This window comes from Tamandua tetradactyla, chromosome 17, assembly GCF_023851605.1.
Source record: "Tamandua tetradactyla isolate mTamTet1 chromosome 17, mTamTet1.pri, whole genome shotgun sequence".
Taxonomy (NCBI): Eukaryota; Metazoa; Chordata; class Mammalia; order Pilosa; family Myrmecophagidae; genus Tamandua; species Tamandua tetradactyla.
Window position 1 is genome coordinate 20,105,492 of NC_135343.1, and position 18,943 is coordinate 20,124,434.

The following is an 18,943-nucleotide window of genomic DNA, read 5'->3' on the forward strand; positions in this document are numbered from 1 at the left end:
ACAAGTAGAAGGGTATTCACTGTACCATTATTTATATTAGCAAAATACTGGAACTAACCCATATGTCTACAAAAAAGAATTGGTTAAATATATTATGGTACATCCATCAACGGAATATTGCGCACCCATAAAAAAGAATAAGGCAATGTGATATGTGCACATGTGAAATCATGTTCAAGGCACACTTAAATAAAAATGTTTAAGATGGCACATTCACATAAACAGGTAAATGTCAATGGTTCTGACTTCCGGGGATGAGCCAGGATTGAGAAATCCTCCTTGACCAAAAGGGGGAAGAGAGAAATGAGACAAAGTTACAGTGGTTGACAGATTTCAAGTAGAGTCAAGAGGTTATTCTGGAGGTTATTCTTATGCATTATATAGATATCCCTGTTTAGTTTTTAGTGTATTAGGATAGCTAGAAGGAAATACCTGAAACTAATGAACTGAATTCCAGTAGCTTTGAATCTTGAAGCTGATTGTTTAACTATATAGCTTTTACAGTGTAACTGTGTGATTGTGAAAACCTTATGGCTGACCCTTCCTTTTCCAGGGTATGGACAGATGAGTAAAAAGATAAGAACACAAAAAATAAATAATGGGAGTGGGAGGATAAGGGGTAAAAAAACTTGGGTAGATTGCAATATTAGTGGTCAATGAGAGGGAAGGAGAAGGAGTATGGGATGGGTGGGGTTCTTTTTTCTTTTTCTTTTTTTTTTTCCTGGAATGATGCAAATGTTCTAAAAAATGATCATGGTGATGACTACACAACTATGTGATGATATTTTGAACACTGATTGTATACTTTGGATGGACTGTATGGTGCATGAAGATATCTCACTAAAAATATATATTTTTTAAAGTTGATGCTTCTATTTTCCCAGAATGTCCTTAAATAATAGTGGTTGTCTCTACACAGACAACTAGGGCAAGAGTGGGAAAAAGACTTACTTTTCACTACATAGCTTTGCACTTTTTGAATGCTCTCATGAACCTACATTATTTATTAAAATGCTATATGTATTTTTTTAAACTTTTTATTGTCTAGTATAACATATATACAAAGCAAAGAAATAAAAAAGCAATAATTTTCAAAGTACTCTTCAACAAGTAGTTACAGGACAGATCCCAGAGTTTGTCATGGGTTACCATATGACCCTCTCATATTTTTCTTTCTAGCTGCTCCAGAATATAGGAGGCTAGAGGTCTTAAATATTTTTTTATCATCACAATAGACTTTTTTTTCTTCTTTTTTTTTGTGAAAAAGAACATATATACAAAAAAGCGATAAGCTTGAAAGCACAGCACCACAATTAGTTGCAGAACATATTTCAGACTTTGACATGGGTTACAATTTCACAATTTTAGGTTTTTACTTCTAGCTGCTCTAAAATACTGGAGACTAAAAGAGACATCAGTTTAATGATTCAGCATTCATATTCAGTTGTTAAATCCTATTTTATAAAATGCTATATTTATATAGCATTTTATAGCCTTAGAACAAGGAGAGAAAAGTAGAAATCCTCAAGACTTGAGAATCAGGTTATCCTCTGCAAATAAAATGATCACTCTAATAGTGACCTGTGAATGGATGCCAAGGAGTTTCCTAACCATCCAAATCGCAGTCATCGTCCAATCTTAGGAGGACATAAAAATGTTAGCATGTCTAAAATCAAAGCCTATTCAGCTGTGATGTGGGTATGTGTCTGAAGGAAGCCTGAGCTGATAGAAGGGGCTGGCCAGTGTGTAGTCTATGTCAAAGCATCGAATTGGACAGTATTCATTTGGTATTGACCGAGCAAGGGGCTGATCTCTGGAGTGTAGAGTTGTGTCCTTTAGCTTTCCTAGAAAATGAGTAACTGCCAATTTAAATGGTCTTTGAGTAGCTGCTAAGAACATGGCCTTTGGAGACAAATAGATCGGGGTTCAAATTCCAGCTCTTCTTTTTTTTTTTTTTTTTTACATGGGCAGGCACCGGGAATCAAACCTGGGTCCTCGGGCATGGCAGGCAAGCATTCTTACCTGCTGAGCCACCGTGGCCCCCGGCTCTTCTTTTTATCAGGGGGTGACTAAGCAAATGTCAATTCTCTGAGCCTCAGATTATATATAGGTAAATTGGAGATAATCATTTTTACCTTGGACAATGTTGTGGATAAAAGAAAGCAATGTTGAAAAAATCTAGTTCAGTGGCTGGCATGGAATTGGTATTCACTGAATAGAAATTGTTTTTGTTTTTTTTTTTTACAGATTGTTTAAGTCCTCTTTAAATGATTTAAGATTAATTAATAATGGAAATGTATTAAATTGAATTAGAGACATAGCATCTTATCATTAGCAGGAGAAATACAGCCTTCTAGGACAGGACTTTCAGAAGAGAGAGGCCCAGATCAGTTTCTTTCTCTCTCTCTCTCTCTTTCTTTTCTTGTCTTCTTCCCTTCCTTATTTTCCTGTCTTCCACCCTTCCTTCTTTTCTTCTTTCTCTCTCCTTCTCTCTTTCTCTTTTCTCTCCCCCTCCATCCTTCCCTCCCTTCCTCTCTTTCTTTCTGGCTCTTGGTATCTTAAAAAGAAAAAAATGAAAATGTCCAAAATTGAGTTTCTAAAACTTGTAGCGTAGTTTGAACATTTACTTGAAATGTAACAAAGTTTATTTGTGCCATTCATAAGATAATAAGATTTTTTAAAAATATTAATTCAGTACACTATAGGCAGGACATGAGATGAATGTTTTCTGATGACTCTCTTCCTCTTTCAGTCACTGTGCATCTCTGAGACTGGAAAAAACAACTTCTTTTGATGATAATATGAAATGTCTGACATCGAAGCTCTTCATGAACGGGAGCACTCAGCCAAAGGGCCATCCTGATCCCCTGCCCTCAATAATATGCCCCCTTAAGTGGAGCAAGACAGAAGAAAAAAAGGCAAACTCCTTTAATGGGCTGCAAAACTTAAACATTCGTGGTTCTCTCTTCCACTTACTCAGCATTTCTAAGTTGCCAAGGAGAAAGGCCAGCATTTGTGTCTCATGTCCTCCTCTTAGCTGGCATGACACAGTTTAACCCAAATCTGGGCAGGTTGCCACTGGGGACCTGGGTAATGCCTTCGTAGTGCAAAGAAAATTCCATCCACTCACATATTATTGTATCATCCGGAGCTGCTTCAACCCAGTCAAAAATCAAGAAAGATATAGTTAAAAGACTCTTTGAGAAGCAGGAAATAGCTCCTAAGTGGGGTCTTCAGTTGGACACCAAAGAGAAATGGCTGGGAGCGTTTTTCCTGCTGGTCTATATACTCTATACTATTTCAAAGTTACTGGCTGGGAAATTAATGGAAACTGAGCTGGGAATTTTTTCTTTCTTACCCTTATGTGTGACACTTTATTTAAAATAATTCAGACTCACAGTGAATTTCTAGCAAATGGTGCTGTGGCTGCCATCACATTTATTGATGGTGAGTCCATCTTCCCTGCTTTTTATGGATGATGTTGCTAATGTGGTGATTTTTTTTTAAAGCTCTGCAGTAAGGCTTTTTAAAAATTCTCCTTTTCTATCTGCCCAGTAGTGCTATACGTGATTTCAGGTTAAGGTGCCATTTAGCAAATTAATTTACCATGTTGATGTTTTACAGCAATGTTTTGCAAGACTGTTAAATAAACCACACTTATTTTTTAATATATTGGAATGTTTTTGAGGTGCTAAGATTTTTATATAAATTTGTTATTTATCTTAATGAACGCTGGGTAAATAAATGCTCCTTTTGTGCCTAATAACTCAAATCTTTGCTTTTACAAGGCCAGAGCAAGGCTGAAAGGAAATTCATCTCAAAGCTATTAAGAAAAGCCAGATAGAAAGGGAGCATAAAAACAAAATGAACTATGGTGAGAGGGCTAGGCCCTCTTCCAGCCAGCTCTACATCATCCCAGCTGCCCAAATGGAACAAAGATTTAGAGTGCCAAACAGAACTTAAGATAGAAAGAAATTATATGGGATGGTCTAAGAAAGGGATCAATCTATTCTTTGTTCATGGGAGACTGAAGGGAAATAAAGCTCATTTGGCAAAAATGTCTTAACAGCCAGAACTAGAAATAACACACCCCACCCCTAAACTGCCCCCTTTGCCCTCATTTGAATACACTTCAAAAGGAGCTCTTGGTTCCATTGCTCTGTTTCCTGCCCAGGGGTGCCAGAAGACAAAGCAAAGGGAGTGAAGAAACCACCTAGCTGTCTCCTTGTTGATATCTGGGGGACTGGGTGGTTCTAACTTTCAAGTTGTCACCAAAGCCTCTGTTGGCTGACTGCAAGACAGTCTGACAGCAGCTTTGGACCTTGAGGGGCTCCTCTAATTACCACTCCATGTGAACTTTCTTCTGAAGTCCCTACAACTACACAGCCCAGAGCTTAATGTCACTCCTCTGATGCACTGTCTGATTGACATCTATATGTCTTATCTTTCCATCACATTCACAAGGAGACCCTTGTGAATTCCAGGAGAGCCTACATATCAACTGTGAGTTCTTTATCTGGAACGCCCTTCTCATTTTTCTAATATGATTCCTTTATCTGGAATGTCCTTTCCATTTTTCTGGATCCAACTCCTGTCCACCCCTCAAAGGCCAACTAAAGCCGTTTCCATTTCGAGAAACCTTCTGTAACTGCATTAATCATCCTTTGAAGCCACCCTCTTCCTACATTTGGAGAAGTCTCCTTCTGTGGCAGAGTCTACTTTCCCCTACTGACCTGGCAATGGTGGACACTCACTTTCCAGCCTTTCTGTGGATAGGGTGTGGCCATGTGAGCTAGGCTTTCCTAGTTTGATGCCCCCGCTCCATGCTAGTGGTGAGAAGAATCCATTTGGACTGGCAGAGTCCACTTTGGTGGCCAGTGGGGAGAGCAGCAGTGACAGATAATCTGGCTCCCAGCAGCAGTAGTGGCTGCTATCCCAGCAGCCAAATTCTGTTTTGGTCGTGTTTGCTGTGCTTCCAACGGTGCCATTCCAGTTTGCTGCATCATTTCCAACATTGTTTCTGCCTGTACAACCTCTAAGGCTTGTCCCTCAATCCACAGATATTCTGTAAACTACCCATGAGATTTTTTTTTCTTTCTAAACAGCTTTTTTGAGGTATAATTCACATACCATATAATTCACCCATTTAAAGTATACGATTCAGTGTTTTTTAGTAAATTCATGGGATCGTGCAACCATCACTACAATGTAATTTCATGACATTTTCATCCTTCCAAACAGAAACCCCGTATCCATTAGTGGTTGCTTCCCACACTTCCCCACCCTCAGTTATAGGCAACCACCAATCTCCGCTGTCTCAACAGATTTGTCTATTCTAAACATTTCATATAAATGGAATCATACAATTTTTGTGCGACTGGCTTCTTTAACTTAGCATAAAATTTTCAAGGTTCATTCATGTTGTAGCACATAACTATACTCTGCTCCTTTATACGACTGAATAATTCCCTGTTCTTCAGTTTATGAACATTTGGACTATTTCTACTTTTTGAGATTGAAGTGAAATTCACATAACATAAAAGTAACTATTTTAAAGTGAACAATTCATTGGCATTTACAATCTTGTGCAAACACCATCTCTATCTAGCTCCAAAACATTCTCATCACCCCAAACTAAAACTCCAAGCCCATTTCTCCCTCCCCTCAGCCTCTGTCAGCCACCAATCAATCTGCTTTCTGTCTCTATAGACTTACCCATCCTGTATATTCCATACAAATGGAATCACAAGATATGTGCTCTTTTGTGTCTGTCTTCTTTCCTTGAGCATAACGTTTTTGAGATTTATCTAGGTTGTAACATGTATTGATATGTCCTTTCTTTTTATGGCTGAATAATACTGCATTGCATGGATACACTAAAATTTATTTCTCCATTCATCTGTTGCTGGACACTGGGTTGCTTCTACCTTTTAGCTATTGCCAATAATGTTGCTATGTACATTCATGTACAAATACCTAGAAGTTGAATTGCTATGTTGTATGATAATTCCATGTTTTTTGAGGAACTTTCAGACTGTTTTGCAAAATGGCCGCCCCAATTACACTCCCCCAGCAGTGTGTGAGGGCTCCAATTTCGCCACATCCTTATCAACACTTGTCAGTGCCCGTCTTTTTTATTATAGTCATTCTAGTGGATGTGAAGTGATATTTCATTGTGGTTTTGCCCGCTAGCTTTTAAATAAATTCCTTTCCAATTAAATGTAGTCTCTTGCAACTGGAACCATGAGTGATTTGTTCCTCATTCAGCCTTTACTGGGCTCTCCCATCTCTCAACTCTACTACACAATTGAGTACTTATCCATTCCCTGGGTGTAAGATGCTCTCCCTCTCTCCTGGGTTGAGACCTAGCGCTTAGGGGTCAGAGAGCCTAGCATCTATTTCTGTGTCTCCTCCTCTGGGCCTAGGATGGAGCACAGCAGTCAGGAGGCTTAAGCACACACTTGCTAATTAGACGATTGTTGATTAACTGATCAAAACAACTCTGAGCTTATCCCACAGTTCTGGAAATGCATCTTTCATGCTCTCATTAAGGAGACTCATACATAAAGACATAAAGCAGGTGCTAGGAACATGGATTTTGGGGTGTCAGAATTGCATTCTAATTCTATCTCTACTAGTAACCAGCTCTGCAGCCCTGGGTCAGTTAATTAACCTCTCTGAGTCCTGGTTTTCCTATTTGAAAAATAGAGAGAATAACAAATATCCCAGAGAAGTGTTATGAAGATTTAAACTGCATCCTGTATGTAAAACAATAGAACAATGGTGCATAGAAATTACTCAATAAATACTGGTTTCCTCTGCACTCACCTCCCCCACCTCAAAAGTAATCTGGCTTAGAAATGCATTCTAGTCATGTTTACTGTTTTATGGCTTTATCAGAAAGAAGGAGTAAGCCTGGCGCTTACATCATTTAAATAATGTTCTTGCAAATGAATATTACGTTGAGGGACCAAGGCAATGGAAATCAGGATAGAGAGGAAAGACCTTGGCCAAACCCAATTCAGAGAGCAGAGAGCTGCTGATTTTAGAGGTCAAAGATGAAGTTGCCACGGGGAAGGGAGGAACAGGATACAAGGGATGCCTGAGCTCTGCTGTTTACATGTCCTGTTTCCCCAAAGGACTCTTTTTTTGGGTTATGACTACATAGCCATAGAATCTTTTTGAAGCGAAGTTGATGCTTATTTCAGATGACCTATTTCTATGGGCGTTCTGGGATGTGACTGGATGAAGCCATGTGCACACCACAGGCTGGAGGATTAATCACGGCTGGCACGAGTGCTGGTGGCCTAACGGGAAGACCGTTAGCTGTGGCAGCTGTCTTCGTGCGTAGTACATTCAGAGAAAGCCTCCATCCTGGAGGGCTTAAAATAAAGCACTTAATTCAGTGAAACTTTTCATAGCACTGTTGTGCTATGGGGGATTGAGCTGACATCTGTGTGATAAACTTATGAGAGTTGAGTCTGATTTTTGGATGAGCCTCATCTGGATAATATTTAGTATTAAAATTTCCTTTATCTTTGACCAGGTGACTTAAATTCTTTTAGCAGAGGTCAAAGTCCTACTATTGTTCCAAAGTGAGAATTCAGATGCCAAATAAACCTGGAAGATTAATAATAAAGACTAATATCTTTATTAATGTGTGGATTACTAGACACAGGGCCTTTGTAAGAGTGGGTTTTAGAAATGAAGCAATCATGAGGTAACCAGATTCCCAAACAGGGCACATGATGAAGGATAAAACTGCATGGAGAATGGGAAAGTTGTAGATAGAGAATTTAGCTTCTTGGTTTTCCTAAGAGCCAGCCTTATCTGAGTTCATTCAGTCATTCAACAAAAATTTAGTGAGCATCCACTATGGACCAAATTCTGTGCTGGGGACTTGTCCCCAACACAAGATCCTTTGTACTAAGTATAAACCTGAACTTAATCTGTCTCTTATGGCTTGGATCCTAAGCTCAGGAATCTGAATTCCAGCTTACCCCAGCTGAGCTGTACTAGACTGCAGACTTGCGAGCACAAGAATAAGGACTGTTCTGAAAGCATTATGGAGCCACTGGGGAATTTTAATCAGAGCAAAGACTTGAAAATTTTTGTATTTTAAATGGTCTCTCTGATTGCATTGGGTTCCTGGGTAACTACTGGTTCTTTAGCTTGAGTACTGGAATGAGACTTAGGGAATAGTACACAAACCCCAAGAGTTTCTGGTCTGAAGATAATGAGAATGAAGTAGAGCATGTCTGAATCAACCTATGTCTTGCACCCTAAAGAACAGATGAAAGAAGACAAAACTGGAAGCAGGTAGACCACTGAGGAGACTGTTTCATCCATCTAGGAGTCAAAGAGAACTGAGCTTGAGTCCTGGTTCAGTAATTCATAGCTATGTGACATCTTACCTTACTTCTCTAGGGCTCAGTCTTTTCATCTGCAAGATGGGAATAATCTTAATACCTATCTTATATGGCTGTTGGGAGGACAAGTAAGATTGTGCAATATATGAGCATTTACATAGATCAACATCTAATACATGGTGAGATGTTACTGAATCCTAAGTATTATTATTGTTAGCCATTCCTTAGCAAAAGGAAATCATTGGTGTCCTAGCTGAGAGTAATTTCAATGATGGAGTGGGGCGGAAGCCAGGCTGTAGTGTAGAAAATTCTGTTGCCTGACCAAGAGGGATAATAACTTGAAGAGAATTATAATAGAAGGCAACTTTGTGTAGAAAACAAACTTGGCATATTTGTAGGCTAGGGGGAGGAATTTCAGGACAAATGAAAAAGGATAATTGGCAGAGGAAGGTCTTAGAGGAAGAGAGAGAGAGAGAGAGAGAGTCCAAGAATAGGTGGTGGAATAAGCCTTCAACTAGTGAAAACAATGGCTTTACACTGAAAGTGGAAGTAAGGAAAAGTTTCAAAAAAGATATATCAAAGATATGTTGAAATTTTTTTCTCCAGAACCCCAAAGGGGTTCTCTCAAGACAGAAGATGAGAAAGTGGGCTACACTTCCCAGAAGGCTGCTCATGGAGTTGAAGGTCATGGGTCAGGAGCAGGCGTTTTGGATGGCTCCTGAGATGGGTAGCAGGGTACAAGATCACTATATTGGTGAACGACAGTGTGTCCCCCCTGGGACACCACCTCATAACTCCTCAAGCCTTCAGAGAAGTTTAGATTTTATAAAATCATCATTGTACTATAATTTCTTGTGGAAAATGGTGAAGGGTCCAAAATAAATACCCTGGCTTCCAGGGGATTTGTTGAGACAAAACACAGGTTGTGGGAGGAACAGACAAGGCAAAGACAAGTAAGTGCTATATTTGCATAAGACTTAAGGTGGGATCTCTAAATTCATACAGGTAGGGAAATTAGGGGATTTAGGGTTTAGGTGAAATTACTTAAGGCAGAGGAACATTGAAAGTGCTGTCCAAAGTGACATCTCAGTTTCATAGTTGGAGAGGGGGTATAAGTGGGGTTGAATATATCAACGATTTGTTGAGGTTATTACACTTTATGACACACATGCACACACACACACACACACACACACACACACACACTTTTTCCAGGTACATGGGAGGCCAAGTCATTCACCATGAGTACTTGGGGTGGTCATAGCACTGGGGGCTTGAGGACACTGATGATGGTGAAATCTGCAGGGTTAAATGATTATACTCAGAAGAGCTCTACATTCAAGTTGCAGGAGCCCTGAAGATAGAAAGTTGGATTAGCTCCATTGGAGCCCTATCGGGTTGAAATTTCACCAAATGGGTTCAGCAAGAGACTAAACAAGAGAGTACATGCAAATCAGAAAAGGAGTGATTTGATTGATGAATTGCGGATGGATATTCTGCATGTTTTTGGGAGACAGTGTGGGGAAGAAGTTTGGATTTATAAATATATCAATAAGGGCAGTGTCTTTATTTCAAGTCAAATTAACATGACTAAGGTTTTTCCTTACCTTTCCAAGTCCCTACTATGCATTTAATTTCACAACTGATATTACCGTATCAAACTCTAAATAATGAAATCAATTTGTTTGAAAAATAACCCTGATGAAAACTCATTTTGTATCCAATATTTCAGAAATATGTCATTTGTGTAAGGTAAGGCATACCTGTGCCAATAATTTACAGTAAGCTTATTTTTAAAGCATATTTATGTGCATCACATAATTAAAAACATTAACAATAAAAACCTACCAGTGTCTCAAGGACCAATGAAAATCATCATCTCCATATTGTAAGTAGGGAAACAAAGCGTGGTGAGACTGAATCACTTCCTCAGGGGTCTTTAGTATTCCAGAGCATACTAGTTTCTGAGTATGTTGTATATCATGTACACTTCCAAACAAGAAGAATGAACAAATAAGCTATCATTTATTAATATTTATGGAACCCTTGTGTCATGATCAGTCTATGGTGAGTACTATAAATTATTGAAATAAAGATATGCAATGTACATTCCTGAACTCAAAACTACTATAATCAGGTTAGATAGACCAATACTCAACACAGGAAAAGTTTACAAAGTATATTAGGGATAAATAAGAATTTGAGACGATGTCAGGAAAAATCCTGCAGCAATGTGATGTGACCAGTGACTAGAGGAGAGCATAAATGCTACAGAAGATCAGAGGAAATTAGAGGTCAGAATGGGCTGGAGTTGACAGAGAAGATTTCATGTAGGCACGGGAATTTAACTGGAACTTGGAGAAGGGGTAGTGGTTGGAGAACTGTCACTCTCATTATCATCTTGCCTATATAAAATGGGATGTGTAAATTTGGAACCTCAATAGTTTCTATCTTAGAGGACTCTTTGAGTAAGCAACAAGAGGAGGGGTAGATGGGAGAAAGTACACTACAGAGTAAGTTTACTAACATTTCTTTCCTTTTTTTTCCCTCTGAGAACTGATTCTGCTGGATTAGGTTGAGTTTCCTTAGGATTCTCACTACCCCTATCTCATACATATCTCCCTGCGCATAAAATCTCTACACTTGTAACATGAGTGAACCCTCCAGCTGCCCTAGTTCTTACTGCTCTATTATGCTTTGTTCCTCCATGATGTAAAAGACAACTCTTTACCAAACACAGCTAGCATTCAGAATATCCTCAGCAGAGCTTCCTCAGGCATTCTCATGGGTTTGTCAAACAAAGCATCCTGGGTAGAATCATGGCAGGACAGGGTGCTGTTACTCCTCATTTTTCAACTATAAAACTGGCGGGAAGGGCTCTGAGTATTAGCAATAGGGAGTTCCTGCCCACTTGAAGACTGGCTGCTCAGTGGATGGGGATTGAAAAGTCACTGAGTAGCACCTGCTGCTCAGGGGGCATTTTCTAGGCAGCAGACCAACATTGGAACAATTCTTCCTGCGCTAGGATTTGGTAATGAATTCTTAGAGATGACACCAAATGCACGAGCATCAGAAGGAAGAGTAGATAATTTGACGTCATCAAAATTAAAAACTTGTACATCAAAGAACATTATCAATAAAGCAAAAACATAGTCTACAGAATGGGAGAAAATAGTTGCAAAACGTATATCTAATAAAGGCTTAATATCCAAAATACATAAAGAACTTTTACAATGCAACAACAAAAAAAAGACAAGTGACCCAATTACAAAATGGGCAAAGGAAAGGAGTAGACATTTTCCCAAAGATATTTAAATGGCCAATATGCATATGAAAAGATGCCCAACATCATTAGCCATTGGAGAAATGCAAATCAAAACTACAATGGGATGCCATTTTACATTCACAAGGATGACAGAAAATAACAAGTGTCAGAGAGGAGATGGAGAAATTGGGACTCCAGTGCAGTTGTTGTGGAATGCAATATGGCAGTTCCTCAAAAAGTTAAATATAGAATTACCATATGACCTGGCAATTTCACTTCTAGGCATATACTCAAAGAGAATGAAAACAGGGTCTCAAACGGGTACTTGCACACCAGTGTTTGTTGCAGTATCATTTTATTCACAATAGCCAAAAGGTGGAAACAACCCAGGTGTCCATCAAAAAATGAATAAACTAAATGTGTTATTGACACACAATGGAATATTATTCAGCAATAAGAAAGAAGGAAGTTCTGAGACATGCTGCAACATGGAAGAACCTTGAAAACATGCTCAGTGAAATTAGCAAGATATATAAGGACAAATATTGTACGATGTCACTTATAAGGGATGACTAGAAATAGCAAATGTGCAGAGACAAAAAGTGGATAAAGGGCGGGCCACGGTGGCTCAGCAGGTAAGAGTGCTTGCCTGCCAAACCCGAGGACCTGGGTTCGATTCCCGGTGCCTGCCCATGTAAAAAAAAAAAAGGTGAATAAAAAGTTATCAGGGAATGGGAGGAGGAGATAAGGGGAATGATGTTTTGTAGATATGGAGTATATGAAAACAAAAATAAAGAAAAAAAAAAAAGGAATGGATCCCTGACATTTATCACTTGAATCCACAGCCTCTGGTCTTATTCAACCCCTTACAAGCTTCCCCAAATACACACATATCCTGTTTATCCCTCCACATAAAGGCCCTATTATCTTGCTTCATCCCACAATAAAGTTAGATGAACCATAAAGAAGATCTTATTTGTTCATTAAATGAAAACATTCAACAACCCAAAGCTCTGTATTAAAAAACATAGTTGGCATTTGGTCTAGATAGGAACCAACAGGATATGAGAAATCCTTAATCTACCCCTAATATATAGAATCACAAAGTTGTGATTAAAAGGGCAGTACGACTAAGTAGGCTTATCCCAGGAATGCATGGTTGTTTTTAATATTTGAGTCAAAGTAGCTCACCACATTAACAAACAGAAAAAGAAAAATTCTATGATTATCTCAAAGACGCAGAGAAAGTATTTGACAAAATTCAATACCCACTGATGATTCAAAATCTCAGCAAAATAGAAGTAGGAGGAAATGTCCTTAGATTGACAAAAGGAAGGAGAAAACTCCTGTACCTAATATCACCTTAATGGTGAAAAGCCAAATATTCCTAAGATTTGGAATAAGGCAAGATTTCTGCTTTTACTACTTCTATTTGGTACATTTGTCAAAACTCATTGAATTATGCACTTAAAATTAGTGAATATTATTGCTTGCAAATTTACTCCAAGTTGAATACTGGAAAATCCATATGTATTAAATTTGAATTTAATACAAAGGATAATAACAAGAGTTACAGCATATGTTTCATCATAGCAACAGATGCCAGAAGACCATAAAATAATATTTTCAAAGCACTGAGGGAAAAATTAGTGTCAACCAAGGAGTCCCTAATAATTAAACAGGTGGTTTCCCAACATTAGTGTGCATTAGAATCACTTGTATGGTTTGTAAAACAGTTTTCTGAACCCATCCCCAGAGTTTCTGACTGAGTAAGTTTGGGTGTGGGCAGAGAATACATGATTTCTAAAAACTTCCCCTGTATTTCTGATGTTGCTACTTTCGGGAGTATACTTGATGAGCACTGAGCTAAATCAACACATAAGGAAGGGAGAAAAAAAGGAAATTTCGGGTTTATAATAAGTAAGAGAGTTTAGCATCTACAAACTCTCTTAAAGGAACCACTTAAGAGATTCTTCAATATGAAGGACAACAGATCCAAAAGGTGAATGGGAGGCAAGAAGCACTTTAAACATTAATTACGCTTCTTCTCCACCAAACTGCCCAAATCCCATTCTCTGGAGGAGAATCTCTTTTATTCCACCCTGTGGAAGGTTCCTTAACTTCTTTCAAAGAATATGTCAAATGAATTCTTATAGCCATAAATAAAAAGGGAAAGGAAAGAAGATTTGTGCTTCTACCCTTAATGGACCGAAATTTTTTTTCCGGGTATTAATTTAAGAAGCACTTGAGCATCAGTGTGAGAAACCAGTCAGGGTACCAATTGCAGAGGTGAGGCCTTTCATGCAGGAGCAAAACAAGTGGGGGTCTCTGGGAGCCACCAACCCTGGGTACAGGCAACAACGGATACACAGGATATGTTTGTATTTGGGGAAGCTTGTAAGGGGATGAACAAGACCAGAGGTTGTGGATTCAAGTGACAAATGTCAGGGATCCATTCTTTTTTCTTTCTTTATTTTGTTTTCATATACTCCATATCTACAAAGCCTCATTCCCCTTATCTCCTCCTCCCATTCCCTGATAACTTTTTATCCACTTTTTGTCTCTGCACATTTGCTATTTCTAGTCATCTCCTATAATTTCAAAACAATAATAAAACCACCTTAAAGTGTGCATGGTTTTATTTTCACTGTGTGCCAGCAATGCTAAATAATGCTGATAAAATACTCTTCCCCCACAAAAACCTTTTGTTGGTCTAAGTTCTAAACAATTGCTGAGGTTACCCATGGAATTTTAATAATACAGATGCACACTTCAAATTAGCACATTTTTATTACTCAACCTTTACTAAGTACGGTACTCTACATGGTGGTTAATGTGGAGAATTTAAAGTTCTAAGGTTCATTCTCAATAGCCACAGTCTTAGCTACATGCATTTGTTTCAAGAATAAATTAATGTTCCACCATTATTTGAGCATGCTTTTTGTCTCCATCCCCAGACATCTTCTACATTCCCACATTTAAACAGTAGATTAGAAGCAAACTATCCTGTCACAGTGATTATAAAGGCAAAGAAACAGAATTTGAGTTCCTAAAATTCCATCTTTCTATGTGATCACTTAGAGTTCTTATTTGTGTTTGCAATTTAAAACAGCAAGTGGGAGATCGAATTATGTACTCCCCAAAACACACACACTTAATCTGCATTCCTAACAATGTGAATTTATCGTAAATAGGACTTCTTAAAGGTATTATTTTTAGTTAAGGTGTGGCCCCACCAAATGAGGGAAGGTCTGAATCAGATTACTGGAATCCTTTATGAGCAGAAGAAAGTCAGAAAAAGCCACCGGAAGGGACAGGAAGTTGGAAATCAGTAGGAACCTGGAGGAGAAAGGGGAGGACATTGCCATGTGATGGGAAAGCCAAGGAACCCAAGGATGGCTGGCCAACCAGAACACTAAACCTCATGAGGAGGCAAGCCTTCTAGACAAGGTCTTGATTTGGGCTTCTGGCCTCTCAAACTGCGAGCCAATAAATTCTCATTGTTTAAGCCAATCCATTGGGTGGCATTCGTCAGAGCAGCCTCTTAGAAAGTAAGACACAGTGAAACAATGTAAAATTTGAGGGGTAATGCTTTTGTTTGGTAAGTGCAAATTTTAGTTCATATATAATATTTATTTACAGAATTTTAATATCTTCAAAATAAAAATTTTTTGCTTTTTAATTATTTTTCTGTTCTGTTAATATTCATTTATATGACACACCATTATGTAAGTATAAGCTTTTTTCTATTTTACTCCAAAAATTTCATTATAATTAAAAAGCACTAGCCAATTACTGATTTCCTTTTTTTGCACTGTAATATTATTGAAAATTTTTTTTACTGGTATATATGTATGTACGTGTATATACAATTGAATAACAGAAAAAATTCACTATGAGTCTCTTCTGGCCTTTATTAGGATCAGTTTGATTTGATTATTACTGAGGAAGGAGTGTTAAAAAGTATCTGCTCCAATGCTGGCAGGTAGGAATGGATATATGCGTCCTCTGAAACGGTCCTGTGGAAGCTCATATCAGGTCTTTCAACAAAGATATCAGAAAAGTGGAGAGAAGTTTAACTTTCGGAGTTCTTACTGCAGTAACGGAGGAAGCTCTCTAACTCCAGGGAATATGGGGTGGTGGTGGTGATGAGGCCCGCCACTGGCAGCTGATGTTGGAAGGACGATGTTAACCTGGCAGCGCTGGCTCAGGGTGAGGTCATTGCACAGAGAACAGCTGAAGGAACTCTACAAACACTGAGAAACCCCATTTTACAATGGGAAATTGATTACATGGCAGTATAAACCACCCATGATTCCTGGAAGGGAGGAACCTGGTTCGGGGAGGGGAATCAAAGTCAAATATTATTTCACTTATCATTCAAGCCTATATGGTCTCTAAAGTAGATGTGGCTTCAGTAAACAAGGCTTACATTGGCTTGAAAGCAGTCCTTCTTGAATGCGGTCCCATGACATGAATCAATAGTATTTTGAGCAGCAGCAGTTTGAAGGGTATATTGTCTTTAACAGCATGTGTCAACCTATTAAGAAGTTATACAAGGAAGCTACCAGGGCCAGCTGTGGACATATTAAAGAACTTGCTGAAACTCAACTTCTGTATCTGGCTGCATTTTGGGGCTTTCGACCTCCATTACGTCTCCACCTTCTCACAAGGCATCAGGTCATCCTGTTCTTCCTGAAGGACCCTCTAACAAACTAGTTTTCATACAAAAGTCTACAAGTCTATTATCTTCCAAGTATGATTTCATCTGATTGTACTTCTTTTTTGTTTTAAATAAAGATTTTAATTTTGCAATAATTGTAGATTCATATGCAGTAAAAGAAATAAAACAAAGATTTCAGGTACCTTTTACCCGTTCTCCCAATGTAACAACTTACAAAACTAGAGTCAAATATCACATTGATACAGTCATGATACAGAACATTTCTTTCACCACAAATATCCCTCATGTTGCTTTTCAATAGCCCCACCTACTTCCCTCTTGCCCTATCCCCTTCTTAGCCACCAATCTGCTCACCATTTCTATAATTTGGTCATTTCAGGAATGTTAGATAAATGGAATAATACAGTATGCAACTTTCAGGAAATCACTTTTTTTTTTCTTCATTAAACTTTATTTTAATGGGTCTCAAAATTCTGTGTCAGGGATGTCACCTTGCAGCCACGCTGAGCTGGTCTTGGGGTTTCCTCCTCTCTCTCTGCTGGGTCAGCTATGGCGGCTGTGAAGACCCTGATTCCCAAGGCTGAGTTGGCTCAGGGCCAAGCCGCCCTGGCAGTCAACATGAATACGGCATGAGGACTGCAGGACGAACTGAGGATCAACCCAGGGCTCAAGAGCATGATGTAGATGCTTGTTTCTGGTACTGGAGACATCAGGCTTACTAAAGATGGCAATGTGCAGCTTCATGAAATGCAAATTGAACACCTAATGGCTTCTTCAATAGCAAAAGTAGCAACAGCTCAGGATGACATAACTGGTGATGGTACCACTTCCAATTTCCTAATCACTGGAGAGCTGCTGAAACAAGCCGATCTCTACATTTCTGAAGGTCTTCATTCAAGAATAATAACAGAAGGATTTGAAAGTGCAAAGGATTTGATTGGAACAAATCAGTAAGCAAAGAGAGGGCCAGAGAAACACGGATGTGGCTAGAACATCTCTACATACTAAACTTCATGCTGAACTTGTTGATGTCTTAATGGAGGCTGTAGTGGACTCCATTTTGGCCATTAAATAAACTAGATGAACCTATCAACCTTTTCAAGGCTGAGAACATGGAGATGGAATATAAATCTGAAACTGATAGAAGCTTAATCAGAAGGCTTGTTTTGGATTGTGGGGCATGGCATCCTGATATGAAAAAAAAAAGAGCAGAAGATATGTATGTCTTCATATGCAATGTGTCATGAGAATAAGAAAAAACCAAAGTGAAGTCTAGCTTTTTTTTTTTTTTTAAATTCTGGCTGTTTTTACAAGAGTGCAGAAGAAGGAGAGAAACTAGGCAAAACCGAAAGAAAATTCATTGAAGATAGAGTTAAAAAAAATAGAACTGAAGAAGTTCTGTGGTGATTCAGATAAAGGATTTGTTGTCATTAGTCAAAAGGGAAATGACCTCTTTTCATTAGATGCTCTTGCAAAAGAAGGCATAGTACTTCTGCGTGGACCTAAAAGGAGAAATATGGAGAGGCTCACTCTTGCATGTGGTGGGGTAACTCTAAATTCTTTGGATAACTTAAATCCTGTCTGGGGCATGCAGGCCTTGTCTATGAGTATACACCGGGAGAAGAATAGTTCGCCTTTATTGAGAAATGTAACAATCTTCATTCTGTGACATTGTTGGTGAAATACTGGTGAAAGCACACACTCACTCAAGTCAAAGACACGATAAGAGATGGCCCAAGGGCTGTCAAAAATGTTATTGATGATGGCTGTTTGTTTCCAGGTACCAGTGCAGTAGAAGTGGTAATGGCAGAAGCTCTGGTTAAATATAAGCCCAGTGTAAAGGGCAGGGCCCAACTTGGAGTCCAAGCATTTTCTGATGCATTGCTCATTTTTCCCAAGGTTCTTGCTCAGAACTCTGGTTTTGACTTTCAGGAAACAGCAGTAAAAGTACAAGCAGAATGTTCAGAATCAGGTCAACTTTTAGGTATAGACTTTGTTCTAGTTTGCTAGCTGCCGGAATGCAACACACCAGAGACGGATTGGCTTTTAATAAAAGGGGATTTATTTTGTTGGTTCTTCAGAGGAAAGGCAGCTAACTTTCCACTGAGGTTCTTTCTTACGTGGAAGGCACAGGATGGTCTCTGCTGGTCTTCTCTCCAGGCCCCTGGGTTCCAACAACTTTCCCCGGGGTGACTTCTTTCTGCATCTCCAAAGGCCTGGGCTGAGCTGCAAGTGCTAAGATGAGGAATGCAGAGCTGCTTGGCTGTGCTACATTGCGTTCTCTCATTTAAGCACCAGCCAATTAAGTCAAACGTCACTCATTGCAGCAGACACACCTCCTAGCCGACTGCAGATGTAATTAGCAACAGATGAGAGTCACACAGCATTGGCTTGTGTCCGCAGCAACAGAACTAGGTATGCTCACCTGGCCAAGTTGACAACCGAATCTAACTAACACAGACTTGAACACAGGTGAGCCAATGGTTAACAGCAGAGGTAAGCGCATGGAGAACTATTGTGTAAAGAAACAGCTTCTGCCCTCCTGCACCATGACTGCCACCAACATTTGCATCAATTCAGCAAAAGAAATAAAAAGAAAAAACTCATACATACCATTCCCCTCCC

At 39.0% G+C, this 18,943-nt stretch overlaps 1 pseudogene; it reads left to right on the forward strand.

Moving 5' to 3' along the window:
- The first annotated feature begins 16,867 nt into the window (after window positions 1-16,867).
- LOC143661106 (T-complex protein 1 subunit zeta-like) overlaps window positions 16,868-18,943 on the forward strand; it is a 32,475-nt pseudogene continuing 30,399 nt past the window's right edge.